The sequence below is a fragment of the Biomphalaria glabrata genome, chromosome 1, assembly GCF_947242115.1.
Source record: "Biomphalaria glabrata chromosome 1, xgBioGlab47.1, whole genome shotgun sequence".
NCBI lineage: Eukaryota > Metazoa > Mollusca > Gastropoda > Planorbidae > Biomphalaria > Biomphalaria glabrata.
In genome coordinates, this window is record NC_074711.1 from 61,820,148 (window position 1) to 61,839,450 (window position 19,303).

The window sequence follows — 19,303 nt, forward strand, 5'->3', positions numbered from 1 at the left end:
TGTATGTACATCTTAATTCTTTCCAAACAAAGCTATTCAATTTCTTGAGGCCAGCAAGTGAAATTAGGCTTTATCATTTTCCTTATCTGAAAGGTGAAACTATTTGTTGTGAAATGGTTGAAATGCACAAGACTTATTTGTATTCCTTGATTATGGAATTTGAAAGCAAATTTTAAGACGTCAGCAACTTGAACCAGATTTCAATACCCTCAGATCACCATTTATGCAGAAGCTGATTCAGCTCCAGAAGACATACCTCCAAGCAAATTATGCCCTGAAAGAGAAGTTCCAGTCAGTTCTTTTGCGGAAGTTCATGGGTGCCAGAAGCTGTATATCCACACTTAAAAAACATTTGCTGCTAAACTTTCACATTATTTGGAACCACATCCATCTGCGAACATGCATTTTTTTTTGTTTGAGAATTATCAAGTGTTAGAACAGGTCGATGCTAATTGATGTGCTAAAATCACAAAATATCAATTATCACTTATTGACTGTAATTTGACAGCAATCACAATGATAAAAACTAATAAGCTAGTTCCATGGTTACGGAACATTATTCATGAGAGTAAACAGTCATATACTTCACATTAAGTACAGCTACATGCTTGTGGTGAAATGCTGTGATTGAAAACGATAACCAGAAGATTAAAAAAAAAAATCATTCGTAAAATTAGTTCAAGAAATTGCTAACTCTTGTTACAATTCCTCAATTGGGAGTGCAAATATATATATATATATATATATATATATATATATATATATATATATATATATATATATATATATATATATATATATATATATATATATGCGCCCCCCCCCGTCCCCAATTTATTTTTAATGCGGCCCTCGGCAGAAAAAGGTTGCCCTCACCTGATCTAGTCAGAGTAAATACAATTCTAATGATAGGCCTATAGATCTAGTCAGAGTAAATACAATTCTAATGTTAGGCCTATAGATCTAGTCAGAGTAAATACAATTCTAATGTTAGGCCTATAGATCTAGTCAGAGTAAATACAATTCTAATGATAGGCCTATAGATCTAGTCAGAGTAAATACAATTCTAATGATAAACCTATAGATCTAGTCAGAGTAAATACAATTCTAATGATAAACCTATAGATCTAGACTTAGAAGACGGTACACAAAATATTCCTGAATGTTTATTAATTTATTAAACTCCTTAATGAATTGGGCCTACATGCGATACGAAGACGTACTCTGTGTAGAAGCGAACATATACCAAGACGTACTCTGTGTAGAAGCGAACATATACCAAGACGTACTCTGTGTAGAAGCGAACATATACCAAGACGTACTCTGTGTAGAAGCGAACATATACCAAGACGTACTCTGTGTAGAAACGAACATATACCAAGACGTACTCTGTGTAGTAGCGAACATATACCAAGACGTACTCTGTTTAGAATAACAAATTCTTAGTCCTCTAGCCAAATTTAAAATAATTTCTTTCTATTCTTTCAAAAATTATAACGGTCAAGTCAAACTAGAATTTTCCAAGTGTAACCAAGAAGCTTGTAATTCTTTTCCCAAAGATATACATCAACTGTCAAATTTCTAAGAAAAATGATAGAGCCATTTTCGATAATCGCGTCCACCCACCCACTAATGCCCATAAATGTGCAAGCAGTATAGAAGAATTGTTAAATAATATGCATTTTTAGTGATTTATATCTTGTTTCAATTATCCCTTCCTTTGTGTTTATACCTATGTCTTTTTTTTCAAGTTGAATAAGATTCAGTTTTGTTTTGAAAGAAGCTTGTCTATGTTTATTTCAAGTTCTACAATGAGAATTTAGTATACTTGTTTAGTTTTAGTGGCCTTTTGAAACTACATTAATACATATATCTTTATATATCTCCTTGACTTCATCTATCTATCTATCTATCTATCTATCTATCTATCTATCTATCTATCTATCTATCTATCTGTCTATCTGTCTGTCTGTCTGTCTGTCTGTATCTATCTATGTATCTAAGTAACTACAGAATAATTTGTAATTGGCTTGTCCTCAGTAAAGATTGTAAGCAAACTATAGATATCTTTACATCTAATAAGAGAATGCTTCTTTGTCTCTTTTTAGAGACCCTAAAGACGTGTGTTTGTGTGTGTGTGTGTGTGTGTGAGTGAGAGAGAAAGAGAGAGAGACTGAAAATACAAGCACTTGTTGCTATGCGAGGGGATGACTCGACTCACTTCCAGAGAACAACTTTCACCAATATGAGTAAGCGTGCGAGAGAGAGAGAGAGAGTAGGGGGTGGTATGGTTGTTGAGGTGGGAGGCAGGGAGTGAGTAAAAGGACCTGGTGGGAGGCAGGGAGTGAGTAAAAGGACCTGGTGGGATCACTCTAACGACGTTCTGTTTTCCTAGCAATATAAAGTTTTGTCGTGTGTTTTTTTCCCCTACTTTCACGCCAGTGTTATTATGGCTCTGTAATAAAGGATACAGACAACATGGGACATTGGTTTAATTGTGTAGGTATGTTGAGATTTGTTTTATTGTTTAGGTATGTTGAGATTTGTTTAATTGTTTGGGTATGTTGAGATTTGTTTAATTGTTTAGTTATGTTGAGATTGGTTTGATTGTGTAGTTATGTTGAGATTGGTTTAATTGTGTTTCTTTAGCCGTTTAAACATTCTTCTAGAAATGTCTCAGTTCAATCCTAATTTCCTAATTAATTCATTTATTGCTGTTTTTTTTTCATCTTTTAAAACCTTATCTCGGAGAAATGTTTGTAAAATAAAACGATTTTTCCATTGCATTGATTCTTTAAGTACCTAGTGTCAGGTGGCCGAGACTGCTGATCTCATTCCGTAAACGTTCCTGCACTAATTGAATATTTTCCATAGTACTAACCTTATTTATCTAACTAATAGTATACTCTTAATGGCCATATTTTCATCATTACACATTGGATTGATTACATATTTACATATATTTGTTTATATATTTACGCACATTAATTTAATATATTTTCAAGCATTTAAACGAAGTGAGTGACCGAAGAGAGGTTCACAATAAATAGAAAGTATTTTCAAATGATGAGAATCTATGTGTTTTAGGTCATTTTATTAAATAAATTGTTCATAACTATGTTTGAAAAATACCTTTCTGAAAAATCAACAACCTTTTCAATTTTAAAACAAAAACAAAAATTATTAAAAAAATACTTTTAAAAAAAGACAATTCCTCCTCTCAACACTTTAATAATTAATGAATGTTAGATTAAAAGAATTTGGTTAATTAAGTGAATGTCAGATCTTGGCAGAGTTTGAGTCATTGATTAACATGCTTGATTAAATTGACCTAGGGACACGAGTAGGATGTAATTATCTTTCTTTTTTTTTAAATAACGTCTGTATTTTATAAGATAAGATAATTACTGCACTTTATAATATTCCGATGATAGACCTTTAGATCTAAACTTAGTAGACGACGCAGTAAATTTTCCTGAACATTAATTTATTAAATTCTTAAATCCATAATGCTTAACATTCGGAGATTCCCGAGAGTGATAGCCCTTTCAAGAAAGCGATTGTCCTTTCAAAACCTATGTGGGACCAAGATCTAAACTTAGTGGTAGCCTAATTATTTTTTTTTTGTTTTAAATTTGAAAAATTGCATCGGTCAAAATAGACTTTCCCAGTGTGGCTTACTAGCTAGTAATTCTATTCTCAGCAAGATACATCAACTGTTAAATTTCTAGGAAAATCGTTAGAGCCAATTTTGAGATTCAGGTTCCATGTTCTTTCTTCCAGCCTTCGCCCACTCTGTATGAAGTTAAGACTTGAAGTATTGTTAAAAAAAGATGCAGAATAATTATACTGTTGAGTAATGATCCTTCACTTATAAATATTCACATTTCATCTTCAACTGTCCTTTAGTCTGTTGGATCGTTACAGCATCAAACATGACCAGTCGACCGTCTTTTGCCTGGCTTAGAGTCTCTTCCGTGGACAGACCCTTCCATATTGTCCTCTCATCGATTTCTTTGACTAAATACAAGACTGAGAAAATTACAAAATTTAAATTGTCACATTATTGTTTTTGATCCTGTTTTGTAAACCGGCGTGGTTGGGGCGATACTCACCACCCACAGGCTTCCCTGCATGACATCTACACTACGCTATACTCTTTTGGTTCAGTGCATGACATCTGCACTATACTCTTCTGGTTCGGTTCATGACATCTACACTATACTCTTCTGGTTCAGTGCATGAAATGTACACTATACTCTTCCAGTTCAGTGACTGACATCTACACTATACTCTTCTGGTTCAGTGCATGAAATGTACACTATACTCTTCCAGTTCAGTGCATGACATCTACACTATACTCTTCCAGTTCAGTGCATGACATCTACACTATACTCTTCCAGTTCAGTGCATGACATCTACACTATACTCTTCCAGTTCAGTGCATGACATCTACACTATACTCTTCCAGTTCAGTGCATGACATCTACACTATACTCTTCCAGTTCAGTGCATGACATCTACACTATACTCTTCCAGTTCAGTGCATGACATCTACACTATACTCTTCCAGTTCAGTGCATGACATCTACACTATACTCTTCCAGTTCAGTGCATGACATCTACACTATACTCTTCTGGTTCAGTGCATGACATCTACACTATACTCTTCCAGTTCAGTGCATGACATCTACACTATACTCTTCCAGTTCAGTGCATGACATCTACACTATACTCTTCCAGTTCAGTGCATGACATCTACACTATACTCTTCCAGTTCAGTGCATGACATCTACACTATACTCTTCCAGTTCAGTGCATGACATCTACACTATACTCTTCCAGTTCAGTGCATGACATCTACACTATACTCTTCCAGTTCAGTGCATGACATCTACACTATACTCTTCCAGTTCAGTGCATGACATCTACACTATACTCTTCCAGTTCAGTGCATGACATCTACACTATACTCTTCCAGTTCAGTGCATGACATCTACACTATACTCTTCTGGTTCAGTGCATGACATCTACACTATACTCTTCTGGTTCAGTGCATCGAGAACGCGATTGGATGGAAAAGCTAAACCAGGTATCAGGTACCTTTTTATTTCTGATTCCTAGATATCTTTATCAGTTTTAGATTGGCTAAATGTGTGTATAGGGCGGTGGGATGACAAGTTAATTTCCCCTTTCAGACCTTGCGATCTATAAGGCAGATTATGTTAAGGTCATCGGTTTATTTGGCCCACGGTTAACGAGCAAGGTGTCATGTGGCCAGCACAACGGCCAACCGCCTTTACTTTCCCCAACTAAAGTTAGGTATCTATTAGAGTAAGATAGACTTAGAACGCTCTGAAAATCCCGAAATACAAAATCCCAGTCTTCACCGAGATTCGAATCCAGGACCCCAGGTTCGGAAGCCAAGTGCTTAACCGCTCAGCCACTGCGGTTAACAAAATAAATCAAATGACTCGAAAGCAACTAAGCTACTCTTTCTTTCTTTTAACACAATGGTATTTAAAGAATTTCTTGAAAATTTAAATCTAATTCTCCTTGTTTGTTTTGTTTTACGTGTTCCATCGGATTTGAAGAGTATTACATCCTAGCCCAAACCATCCACTGGACGTAGATAGGGATGGGGTTAGCGGTTGACAGGGTTGAACCTAAGAACCATGGAGAACCATCGTACAACAGGCCAAAGCACATTCCGATCTAGCATGCGATACTAATTGTAAAACTCGAAACAATTATGAAAAACAAATTTCAATACACCTAGAATGTCATAATTTACGGTTTTGCAAATTTCTTTTTTTTTTAATCCAAAGTTTACAAAAACTTATATAGCTGTTTGATTGAAACATAAATAGAATTTTATATTGTGATACAAGGGCTTGTCCAGTCTATAAATAGATCTATGAATTGCCTGTATTAATTAGGTTAAACGTTTGAGTTTAAGAAATCTGACCACGAAAGTAAAAGCATTGTTTAAATCAGTCTTTTGTTTCGTAAATACAGTAGGCGGAGTCGATCTTTAGGATAAACTTTTAATTCACTTCCTTTCTCGATAGGCGGGTCTGTTCTGATATAGGCAATGGCTAGAAAACGTGGAAGGAGATGGGGACTTCCTTTGCAGCAATCGATCCTATCGATTAGTATGAATATCAGTTTGTGTTTAGAGTTGACATTAGTGCAAAAAGTTCACACTACAACTGGACTAGTTTTTGATGTCTAAACAATGTCTGCTTATAAATTAATATAATTACATCCCAGTCCTGTAAACGAAGTAAAGTATACCCAATTCTGATCTTGGGGCAGATGATGTAAAGGTTATATGATTTTATGGCCGACTGTTATCGAGGATGTCATGAGACCAGCACAACGACCAACCGCCTTTACTTTCCCCAACTCAAGTCAGGTACCCAACAGACATGGCTGGACTCAGAAGCGCCCTAAAGATCCCGAAGTTCAAAATCCCAGTCCTAAGCAAGATTCAAACTCTATACCCCTCTTTACCGAAGTGAAGCTTTACCAGTCAGCCACCACTCCTCTATATGAGAGCCTAAACTCAAACACCACATCACATCCTCGTTAAGCATCGGCCAAAAGCATTTCTTTCTTGCCGTGTGACTTCTTAGGTCACTGATTCTTTTACTTTCAGACGTTTCTTTTATTGTGTGCAGTAACATTAGAAATACTTTACTTTCAACACTAAACAGGCACTAAACATTGTTATTATTATTATTGTTATTATTATTATTTTTATTATTGTCATTGTTATTATAATTATTATTACTTTGTATAGCACGTGACCCTATGGCCTGTTCGGTGCACTCTGATCTCTTTTGTGGTCACGTGAGGATGGTGGTTTGGGGGGGGGGGGTAACTGGGAAGAAGTTTTCCTTACTGTCTTTAGGAGCTTAGCAAAGACAGCTCAGTACGAGTAGCTGGGAGTCATACTTAAGTCCTTCAGTTAGGTAGCCAAGCGATTTATTCCACTCGGCCACACATGGTTGGTTACTTCTCGCTGGGGGGTGGATATTAATTGTCTAGAGCGTATCTGCATTTCCAGTTACATTAAGTCACACAGTGTGTGTTATAAATATGATGACCAAGTAGTGTCATAGAGTCTATAATCCAAAATATATAATTGAATGTAAGACGTATGTATGTATGCTTGTGTATATATGTATGTAATGCATGTATGTCTTGTTTGGAAATTAAAACCGTTTTACCATACATGATAAAACTTCCTATGAATTAGGCCAGACTCTGTGTCTCACATTTTCTCATCTGGATAGGGAGAATCTAAGAATCTATTGCGTAGTGTAAGAGGTGCAAATCTACCTGACTAGAGGACTGTACGGGCCATGATTTGGAATATAACAATGATTATTTCATTGCATTATTATTAAGCCACGCTAATTGATTTAATTACTCCAGCAAGAGATAAAGTGCAGCTTTGATAAGACATGCAAGCATCTTATAGATATGTTTATGAATTATTAAAACAGCATAGATGCTAATTATATTGGCTAAATGCACACACAAAATATGAAACAAAAAACCCAAAAAAGCAAAGTCGGGTTTAATCATAGAATAAATATAAAGTACAAAGTAGTCTATCTCATCTATCTGGTTTTTTAATGACACAATCTCCTGTTTAAAATAATGCAGTGTCTACGTTGCTGTTTAAACTCCGTCAGCTCCACTAGCGCTGCTGTAATCACATTTTCAAATCCTTGAAGCCCAAAACGTGCAGTGACTTTATCTTCAGGATTGGGACGGGACAATAGACGTAGAGATTTAATTCCCTTGTTGGATCTAATTGATGCTCAGAGATCTGTCACTTCACCAGGTGACTGCACTCAATGGCTTAAAGCTTATTTCAAAACAAGTGGGCAGCTTATAAGTGTTGAGAAAGTAGATTTGATACGAAGATCAACTGTTACGCTTTGAGTTATTGTTAAAATTATAGCTCAATTTTTGTTTGTATTAAAGTTGGCGACAGTGAAGTTTAATTGACCTTTGTTTAATCACATTGTTTAGTTTATCGTGAAAAATCTCCAGCAAGAAGACAAGCTAAACAAACGTTGAACGAGCGGATTATCATTATCCGTGATGATTTAATGAAAAAAAAAAATCTGTTTACATAAGTCGGGTGAGGGAGGAAAAAAAAAAGCATATGCCACTTTGGACTTCCCAACAACTGGAGAAACAAAATTAAATTATTGGAATTTTTGGTACATTCCAAATACTCGATGATTATTAACCCCCCTAGATATGACGGTTGCTATAACACTTGCTGAACGTGTTACGTGTGCATGTTGTTGTTCTAGTCATTTGTATTGACTCTCCATGTTTCCGGTAATATGAATTGTCTTATACATTCTGTACTTTGTATGCTACGAATAAGAAACAAAATTTGGTCAGCGTTTTTTTATCTAACAAATTAAAAACCGTCTGATGTTTCCTATTGAAAGGTCATAATTTTATTGCAAAAATGACTTGATATTATAATGAGTCTCTTTTGAAAAAAAAAACAACTTTCATTTGACCTTCACCTTTAATGCACCTCAATGTTTATATTGTCCTTATGTTTTGATGTTGTTTTGTATTTAACGAACCAGCGAGTCGTGGCTGTAGCTTGAAGACGTAGTCTCATACTGGTTCATCTGTCTCCTAGTATGTTTAATCCTTGGGTCATCACACTATAATGCCAGAGCTAGTTCTTCTGTCAAGTGTAAATCATCCAAATTATCTTTGCCGGCCGCTGTTCTATTTTCCTGCTTCTCTCCCTTCAAATCATTTATTGTGCCATCTGAAGAAAGCTGTTATATAGGCATACCACTTGATTTAATCAGCTTTATTTTCCTAAGGTCATTAAGTCCTTATAAAGACCAAACGGCCATTCCATTCTTGCCCAGGTAATCCCTTGAGATTTTCTTTTCAACTGTATAGTTAAACTTTGTCAGACATGTTAGCATAGACCATGACGAGGCCATAGACCATGACGAGGCCATAGACCATGACGAGGCCATAGACCATGACGAGGCCATAGACCATGACGAGGCCATAGACCATGACGAGGCCATAGACCATGACGAGGCCATAGACCATGACGAGGCCATAGACCATGACGAGGCCATAGACCATGACGAGGCCATAGACCATGACGAGGCCATAGACCATGACGAGGCCATAGACCATGACGAGGCCATAGACCATGACGAGGCCATAGACCGTGACGAGGCCATAGACCGTGACGAGGCCATAGACCATGACGAGGCCATAGACCATGACGAGGCCATAGACCATGACGAGGCCATAGACCATGACGAGGCCATAGACCGTGACGAGGCCATAGACCGTGACGAGGCCATAGACCATGACGAGGCCATAGACCATGACGAGGCCATAGACCATGACGAGGCCATAGACCGTGACGAGGCCATAGACCATGACGAGGCCATAGACCATGACGAGGCCATAGACCATGACGAGGCCATAGACCGTGACGAGGCCATAGACCGTGACGAGGCCATAGACCATGACGAGGCCATAGACCATGACGAGGCCATAGACCATGACGAGGCCATAGACCGTGACGAGGCCATAGACCGTGACGAGGCCATAGACCGTGACGAGGCCATAGACCATGACGAGGCCATAGACCGTGACGAGGCCATAGACCGTGACGAGGCCATAGACCGTGACGAGGCCATAGACCGTGACGAGGCCATAGACCGTGACGAGGCCATAGACCGTGACGAGGCCATAGACCGTGACGAGGCCATAGACCGTGACGAGGCCATAGACCGTGACGAGGCCATAGACCGTGACGAGGCCATAGACCGTGACGAGGCCATAGACCGTGACGAGGCCATAGACCGTGACGAGGCCATTCCCTTTCATTGCGTCAGAATGTCGTAGTGTGGTTATTCCATGCAAATTGTTTTGGTCTTTAAGACCTGACCTGAACATTTCTAGCCAACCTATCTTCCAGATAACTTCTAGCTATCTTCTTTCCTACTTCTAGTTATCCTCTTTCTTCTACTTATCTTCTATCTTTCTTATAATTATCTTAGTTCATTTTTTTTTCTAAATTTCTATCTTCTAGCTATTTGCTTCTAATATTATATCTAACTTTTATTTATCTATTTAGCGTCTAGTTAACTTTTAGAAGATAACAAGCAGATTGTAAACTTCTTACTGTCTGCTTGTTATCTACTATCTTCTATTTAATTGCAGCTATCTTCTGTTTAATTTCTAGCAATCTTCTGTTTATCTTCTAGCAATCTTCTGTTCATCTTCTAGCAATCTTTTATTTATCTTCTAGCAATCTTTTGTTTATTTTCTAGCAATCTTCAGTTGCAATCTTCGGTTTATCTTCTAGCTATCTGCTTGTTATCTTCTAGCAATCTTCTGTTTATCTTCTAGCTATCTGCTTGTTATCTTCTAGCTATCTGCTTGTTATCTTCTAGCTATTTTCCAGTAGAGAAACAATTTTAGCTTATTATCACCGATGTCAATGTGATATAAATACATACTTCTTCAGAAATATTATATACAACAGTATAAACAGATCTCTAAAGCGATATACATTTTTATTTGTATTGTTTTTAGCATTACGAAATAGAACAAACGCTTTCATTTTCTCTCTCCGTTTAGTATTGGCTCAGAGGCCGATAAAAATACAAATTATCATTCTCTGGAATCATGAAAATCTTTTAACTGATGACGTGGTCAATAAGTGATTGGATTGAGTATTGAACGTTCGGGTGACATGGTAATTGTTGACAAGAACAGCAGCAGACGTTCATAGCACTGGCACTGGACGAGCTGGGAGAATATAAACATAGAGAGGCTGAAACAGAGAGAGTCATAGAGACAGACATTTAGTCAGAGAGACTGAAGCAGAGAAAGTCATAGAGACAGTCATTTAGACAGAGAGACTGAAGCAGAGAGAGTCATAGAGACAGTCATTTAGACAGAGAGACTGAAGCAGAGAGAGTCATAGAGACAGACATTTAGACAGAGAGACTGAAGCAGAGAGAGTCATAGAGACAGACATTTAGTCAGAGAGACTGAAACAGAGAAAGTCATAGAGACAGTCATTTAGACAGAGAGACTGAAGCAGAGAGAGTCATAGAGACAGTCATTTAGACAGAGAGACTGAAGCAGAGAGAGTCATAGAGACAGTCATTTAGACAGAGAGACTGAAGCAGAGAGAGTCATAGAGACAGACATTTAGACAGAGTGACTGAAGCAGAGAGAGAGATAGAGACAGACATTTAGACAGAGTGACTGAAGCAGAGAGAGTCAGAGAGACAGACATTTAGACAGAGTGACTGAAGCAGAGAGAGGCATAGAGACAGACATTTAGACAGAGTAACTGAAGCAGAGAAAGTCATAGAGACAGACATTCAGACAGAGAGGCTGAAGCAGAGAGAGTCATAGAGACAGACATTTAGACAGAGAGACTGAAGCAGAGACATTCATAGAGACAGACATTTAGACAGAGAGACTGAAGCAGAGAGAGAGTCAGAGAGACAGACATTCAGACAGAGAGGCTGAAGCGGAGAAAGTCAGAGAGACAGACATTTAGACAGAGAGACTGAAGCAGAGAAAGTCAGAGAGACAGACATTTTGACAGAGAGACTGAAGCAGAGAAAGTCAGAGAGACAGACATTTAGAGAGACTGAAGCAGAGAGAGTCAGAGAGACACACACTCAGACAGAGAGACTGAAGCAGAGAGAGTCAGAGAGACACACATTCAGACAGAGAGACTGAAGCAGAGAATGTCAGAGAGACAAACATTCAGACAGAGTGACTGAAGCAGAGAGAGTCAGAGAGACAATTATTCAGACAGAGAGACTGAAGCAGAGAATGTCAGAGAGACAGACATTTAGACAGAGTGACTGAAGCAGAGAGAGTCAGAGAGACAGACATTTAGACAGAGAGACTGAAGCAAAAAGAGTCATAGAGACAGACATTCAGACAGAGAGGCTGAAGCAGAGAGAGTCATAGAGACAGACATTTAGACAGAGAGGCTGAAGCAGAGAGAGTCATAGAGACAGTCATTTAGACAGAGAGACTGAAGCAGAGAGAGTCTGAGAGACAGACATTTAGACAGAGAGACTGAAGCAGAGAGAGTCATAGAGACAGACATTCAGACAGAAAGGCTGAAGCAGAGAGAGTCAGAGAGACAGTCATTCAGTCAGAGAGGCTGAAACAGAGAGAGTCATAGAGACAGACATTTAGACAGAGAGACTGAAGCAGAGAGAGTCATAGAGACAGACATTCAGACAGAGAGGCTGAAGCAGAGAGAGTCAGAGAGACAGTCATTCAGTCAGAGAGGCTGAAACAGAGAGAGTCAGAGAGACAGTCATTCAGTCAGAGAGGCTGAAACAGAGAGAGTCATAGAGACAGACATTCAGACAGAGAAACTGAAGAAGAGAGAGTCATAGAGACAGACATTTAGACAGAGAGACTGAAGCAGAGAGAGTCAGAGAGACAGTCATTCAGTCAGAGAGGCTGAAACAGAGAGAGTCATAGAGACAGACATTCAGACAGAGAAACTGAAGCAGAGAGAGTCATAGAGACAGACATTTAGACAGAGAGACTGAAGCAGAGAGAGGCATAGAGACAGACATTTAGACAGAGAGACTGAAGCAGAGAAAGTCATAGAGACAGACATTCAGACAGAGAGGCTGAAGCAGAGAGAGTCATAGAGACAGACATTTAGAGAGAGAGACTGAAGCAGACAGATTCATAGAGACAGACATTTAGACAGAGAGACTGAAGCAGAGAGAGAGTCAGAGAGACAGACATTCAGACAGAGAGGCTGAAGCGGAGAAAGTCAGAGAGACAGACATTTAGACAGAGAGACTGAAGCAGAGAAAGTCAGAGAGACAGACATTTTGACAGAGAGACTGAAGCAGAGAAAGTCAGAGAGACAGACATTCAGACAGAGAGGCTGAAGCAGAGAGAGTCATAGAGACAGACATTTAGACAGAGAGACTGAAGCAGACAGATTCATAGAGACAGACATTTAGACAGAGAGACTGAAGCAGAGAGAGAGTCAGAGAGACAGACATTTAGACAGAGAGACTGAAGCAGAGAAAGTCAGAGAGACAGACATTTAGACAGAGAGACTGAAGCAGAGAAAGTCAGAGAGACAGACATTTAGAGAGACTGAAGCAGAGAGAGTCAGAGAGACACACACTCAGACAGAGAGACTGAAGCAGAGAGAGTCAGAGAGACACACATTCAGACAGAGAGACTAAAGCAGAGAATGTCAGAGAGACAAACATTCAGACAGAGTGACTGAAGCAGAGAGAGTCAGAGAGACAATTATTCAGACAGAGAGACTAAAGCAGAGAATGTCAGAGAGACAGACATTTAGACAGAGTGACTGAAGCAGAGAGAGTCAGAGAGACAGACATTTAGACAGAGAGGCTGAAGCAGAGAGAGTCATAGAGACAGACATTCAGACAGAGAGGCTGAAGCAGAGAGAGTCAGAGAGACAGTCATTCAGTCAGAAAGGCTGAAACAGAGAGAGTCAGAGAGACAGTCATTCAGTCAGAGAGGCTGAAACAGAGAGAGTCATAGAGACAGACATTCAGACAGAGAAACTGAAGAAGAGAGAGTCATAGAGACAGACATTTAGACAGAGAGACTGAAGCAGAGAGAGTCAGAGAGACAGTCATTCAGTCAGAGAGGCTGAAACAGAGAGAGTCATAGAGACAGACATTCAGACAGAGAAACTGAAGCAGAGAGAGTCATAGAGACAGACATTTAGACAGAGAGACTGAAGCAGAGAGAGTCATAGAGACAGACATTTAGACAGAGAGACTGAAGCAGAGAGAGTCAGAGAGACAGTCATTCAGACAGAGAAACTGAAGCAGAGAGAGTCATAGAAACAGACATTCAGACAGAGAAACTGAAGCAGAGAGAGTCATAGAGACAGACATTTAGACAGAGAGACTGAAGCAGAGAGAGGCATAGAGACAGACATTTAGACAGAGAGACTGAAGCAGAGAAAGTCACAGAGACAGACATTCAGACAGAGAGGCTGAAGCAGAGAGAGTCATAGAGACAGACATTTAGACAGAGAGACTGAAGCAGAGACATTCATAGAGACAGACATTTAGACAGAGAGACTGAAGCAGAGAGAGAGTCAGAGAGACAGACATTCAGACAGAGAGGCTGAAGCGGAGAAAGTCAGAGAGACAGACATTTAGACAGAGAGACTGAAGCAGAGAAAGTCAGAGAGACAGACATTTAGAGAGACTGAAGCAGAGAGAGTCAGAGAGACACACACTCAGACAGAGAGACTGAAGCAGAGAGAGTCAGAGAGACACACATTCAGACAGAGAGACTAAAGCAGAGAATGTCAGAGAGACAAACATTCAGACAGAGTGACTGAAGCAGAGAGAGTCAGAGAGACAATTATTTAGACAGAGAGACTGAAGCAGAGAATGTCAGAGAGACAGACATTTAGACAGAGTGACTGAAGCAGAGAGAGTCAGAGAGACAGACATTTAGACAGAGAGACTGAAGCAAAAAGAGTCATAGAGACAGACATTCAGACAGAGAGGCTGAAGCAGAGAGAGTCATAGAGACAGTCATTTAGACAGAGAGGCTGAAGCAGAGAGAGTCATAGAGACAGACATTCAGACAGAGAAACTGAAGAAGAGAGAGTCATAGAGACAGACATTCAGACAGAGAGACTGAAGCAGAGAGAGTCAGAGAGACAGTCATTCAGACAGAGAAACTGAAGCAGAGAGAGTCATAGAGACAGACATTCAGACAGAGAAACTGAAGCAGAGAGAGTCATAGAGACAGACATTTAGACAGAGAGACTGAAGCAGAGAGAGGCATAGAGACAGACATTTAGACAGAGAGACTGAAGCAGAGAAAGTCATAGAGACAGACATTCAGACAGAGAGGCTGAAGCAGAGAGAGTCATAGAGACAGACATTTAGACAGAGAGACTGAAGCAGAGACATTCATAGAGACAGACATTTAGACAGAGAGACTGAAGCAGAGAGAGAGTCAGAGAGACAGACATTCAGACAGAGAGGCTGAAGCGGAGAAAGTCAGAGAGACAGACATTTAGACAGAGAGACTGAAGCAGAAAAAAGTCAGAGAGACAGACATTTTGACAGAGAGACTGAAGCAGAGAAAGTCAGAGAGACAGACATTTAGAGAGACTGAAGCAGAGAGAGTCAGAGAGACACACACTCAGACAGAGAGACTGAAGCAGAGAGAGTCAGAGAGACACACACTCAGACAGAGAGACTGAAGCAGAGAGAGTCAGAGAGACACACATTCAGACAGAGAGACTGAAGCAGAGAATGTCAGAGAGACAAACATTCAGACAGAGTGACTGAAGCAGAGAGAGTCAGAGAGACAGTCATTTAGACAGAGAGACTGAAGCAGAGAGAGTCAGAGAGACAGACATTTAGACAGAGAGACTGAAGCAGAGAGAGTCATAGAGACAGACATTCAGACAGAAAGGCTGAAGCAGAGAGAGTCAGAGAGACAGTCATTCAGTCAGAGAGGCTGAAACAGAGAGAGTCATAGAGACAGACATTTAGACAGAGAGACTGAAGCAGAGAGAGTCATAGAGACAGACATTCAGACAGAGAGGCTGAAGCAGAGAGAGTAAGAGAGACAGTCATTCAGTCAGAGAGGCTGAAACAGAGAGAGTCAGAGAGACAGTCATTCAGTCAGAGAGGCTGAAACAGAGAGAGTCATAGAGACAGACATTCAGACAGAGAAACTGAAGAAGAGAGAGTCATAGAGACAGACATTTAGACAGAGAGACTGAAGCAGAGAGAGTCAGAGAGACAGTCATTCAGTCAGAGAGGCTGAAACAGAGAGAGTCATAGAGACAGACATTCAGACAGAGAAACTGAAGCAGAGAGAGTCATAGAGACAGACATTTAGACAGAGAGACTGAAGCAGAGAGAGGCATAGAGACAGACATTTAGACAGAGAGACTGAAGCAGAGAAAGTCATAGAGACAGACATTCAGACAGAGAGGCTGAAGCAGAGAGAGTCATAGAGACAGACATTTAGACAGAGAGACTGAAGCAGACAGATTCATAGAGACAGACATTTAGACAGAGAGACTGAAGCAGAGAGAGAGTCAGAGAGACAGACATTCAGACAGAGAGGCTGAAGCGGAGAAAGTCAGAGAGACAGACATTTAGACAGAGAGACTGAAGCAGAGAAAGTCAGAGAGACAGACATTTTGACAGAGAGACTGAAGCAGAGAAAGTCAGAGAGACAGACATTCAGACAGAGAGGCTGAAGCAGAGAGAGTCATAGAGACAGACATTTAGACAGAGAGACTGAAGCAGACAGATTCATAGAGACAGACATTTAGACAGAGAGACTGAAGCAGAGAGAGAGTCAGAGAGACAGACATTTAGACAGAGAGACTGAAGCAGAGAAAGTCAGAGAGACAGACATTTAGACAGAGAGACTGAAGCAGAGAAAGTCAGAGAGACAGACATTTAGAGAGACTGAAGCAGAGAGAGTCAGAGAGACACACACTCAGACTGAGAGACTGAAGCAGAGAGAGTCAGAGAGACACACATTCAGACAGAGAGACTAAAGCAGAGAATGTCAGAGAGACAAACATTCAGACAGAGTGACTGAAGCAGAGAGAGTCAGAGAGACAATTATTCAGACAGAGAGACTGAAGCAGAGAATGTCAGAGAGACAGACATTTAGACAGAGTGACTGAAGCAGAGAGAGTCAGAGAGACAGACATTTAGACAGAGAGACTGAAGCAAAAAGAGTCATAGAGACAGACATTCAGACAGAGAGGCTGAAGCAGAGAGAGTCATAGAGACAGACATTTAGACAGAGAGGCTGAAGCAGAGAGAGTCATAGAGACAGTCATTTAGACAGAGAGACTGAAGCAGAGAGAGTCAGAGAGACAGACATTTAGACAGAGAGACTGAAGCAGAGAGAGTCATAGAGACAGACATTCAGACAGAGAGGCTGAAGCAGAGAGAGTCAGAGAGACAGTCATTCAGTCAGAAAGGCTGAAACAGAGAGAGTCAGAGAGACAGTCATTCAGTCAGAGAGGCTGAAACAGAGAGAGTCATAGAGACAGACATTCAGACAGAGAAACTGAAGAAGAGAGAGTCATAGAGACAGACATTTAGACAGAGAGACTGAAGCAGAGAGAGTCAGAGAGACAGTCATTCAGTCAGAGAGGCTGAAACAGAGAGAGTCATAGAGACAGACATTCAGACAGAGAAACTGAAGCAGAGAGAGTCATAGAGACAGACATTTAGACAGAGAGACTGAAGCAGAGAGAGTCATAGAGACAGACATTTAGACAGAGAGACTGAAGCAGAGAGAGTCAGAGAGACAGTCATTCAGACAGAGAAACTGAAGCAGAGAGAGTCATAGAAACAGACATTCAGACAGAGAAACTGAAGCAGAGAGAGTCATAGAGACAGACATTTAGACAGAGAGACTGAAGCAGAGAGAGGCATAGAGACAGACATTTAGACAGAGAGACTGAAGCAGAGAAAGTCACAGAGACAGACATTCAGACAGAGAGGCTGAAGCAGAGAGAGTCATAGAGACAGACATTTAGACAGAGAGACTGAAGCAGAGACATTCATAGAGACAGACATTTAGACAGAGAGACTGAAGCAGAGAGAGAGTCAGAGAGACAGACATTCAGACAGAGAGGCTGAAGCGGAGAAAGTCATAGAGACAGACAATTAGACAGAGAGACTGAAGCAGAGAAAGTCAGAGAGACAGACATTTAGAGAGACTGAAGCAGAGAGAGTCAGAGAGACACACACTCAGACAGAGAGACTGAAGCAGAGAGAGTCAGAGAGACACACATTCAGACAGAGAGACTAAAGCAGAGAATGTCAGAGAGACAAACATTCAGACAGAGTGACTGAAGCAGAGAGAGTCAGAGAGACAATTATTTAGACAGAGAGACTGAAGCAGAGAATGTCAGAGAGACAGACATTTAGACAGAGTGACTGAAGCAGAGAGAGTCAGAGAGACAGACATTTAGACAGAGAGACTGAAGCAAAAAGAGTCATAGAGACAGACATTCAGACAGAGAGGCTGAAGCAGAGAGAGTCATAGAGACAGTCATTTAGACAGAGAGGCTGAAGCAGAGAGAGTCATAGAGACAGACATTCAGACAGAGAAACTGAAGAAGAGAGAGTCATAGAGACAGACATTCAGACAGAGAGACTGAAGCAGAGAGAGTCAGAGAGACAGTCATTCAGACAGAGAAACTGAAGCAGAGAGAGTCATAGAGACAGACATTCAGACAGAGAAACTGAAGCAGAGAGAGTCATAGAGACAGACATTTAGACAGAGAGACTGAAGCAGAGAGAGGCATAGAGACAGACATTTAGACAGAGAGACTGAAGCAGAGAAAGTCATAGAGACAGACATTCAGACAGAGAGGCTGAAGCAGAGAGAGTCATAGAGACAGACATTTAGACAGAGAGACTGAAGCAGAGACATTCATAGAGACAGACATTTAGACAGAGAGACTGAAGCAGAGAGAGAGTCAGAGAGACAGACATTCAGACAGAGAGGCTGAAGCGGAGAAAGTCAGAGAGACAGACATTTAGACAGAGAGACTGAAGCAGAAAAAAGTCAGAGAGACAGACATTTTGACAGAGAGACTGAAGCAGAGAAAGTCAGAGAGACAGACATTTAGAGAGACTGAAGCAGAGAGAGTCAGAGAGACACACACTCAGACAGAGAGACTGAAGCAGAGAGAGTCAGAGAGACACACATTCAGACAGAGAGACTGAAGCAGAGAATGTCAGAGAGACAAACATTCAGACAGAGTGACTGAAGCAGAGAGAGTCAGAGAGACAGTCATTTAGACAGAGAGACTGAAGCAGAGAGAGTCAGAGAGACAGACATTTAGACAGAGAGACTGAAGCAGAGAGAGTCATAGAGACAGACATTCAGACAGAAAGGCTGAAGCAGAGAGAGTCAGAGAGACAGTCATTCAGTCAGAGAGGCTGAAACAGAGAGAGTCATAGAGACAGACATTTAGACAGAGAGACTGAAGCAGAGAGAGTCATAGAGACAGACATTCAGACAGAGAGGCTGAAGCAGAGAGAGTAAGAGAGACAGTCATTCAGTCAGAGAGGCTGAAACAGAGAGAGTCAGAGAGACAGTCATTCAGTCAGAGAGGCTGAAACAGAGAGAGTCATAGAGACAGACATTCAGACAGAGAAACTGAAGAAGAGAGAGTCATAGAGACAGACATTTAGACAGA

The 19,303-nt window shown here is 40.4% G+C and overlaps 1 protein-coding gene across 1 annotated transcript in view; it reads left to right on the top strand.

Moving 5' to 3' along the window:
• The first annotated feature begins 2,327 nt into the window (after positions 1-2,327).
• The window catches only part of LOC106065629 (octopamine receptor 1-like), a 104,144-nt gene continuing 87,168 nt past the window's right edge, over positions 2,328-19,303 (top strand). Inside the window, exon 1 of the mRNA XM_056006134.1 lies at positions 2,328-2,503. The gene's annotated coding sequence lies outside the window, so the exon portion shown is untranslated. The remainder of the gene's footprint in view (positions 2,504-19,303) is intronic.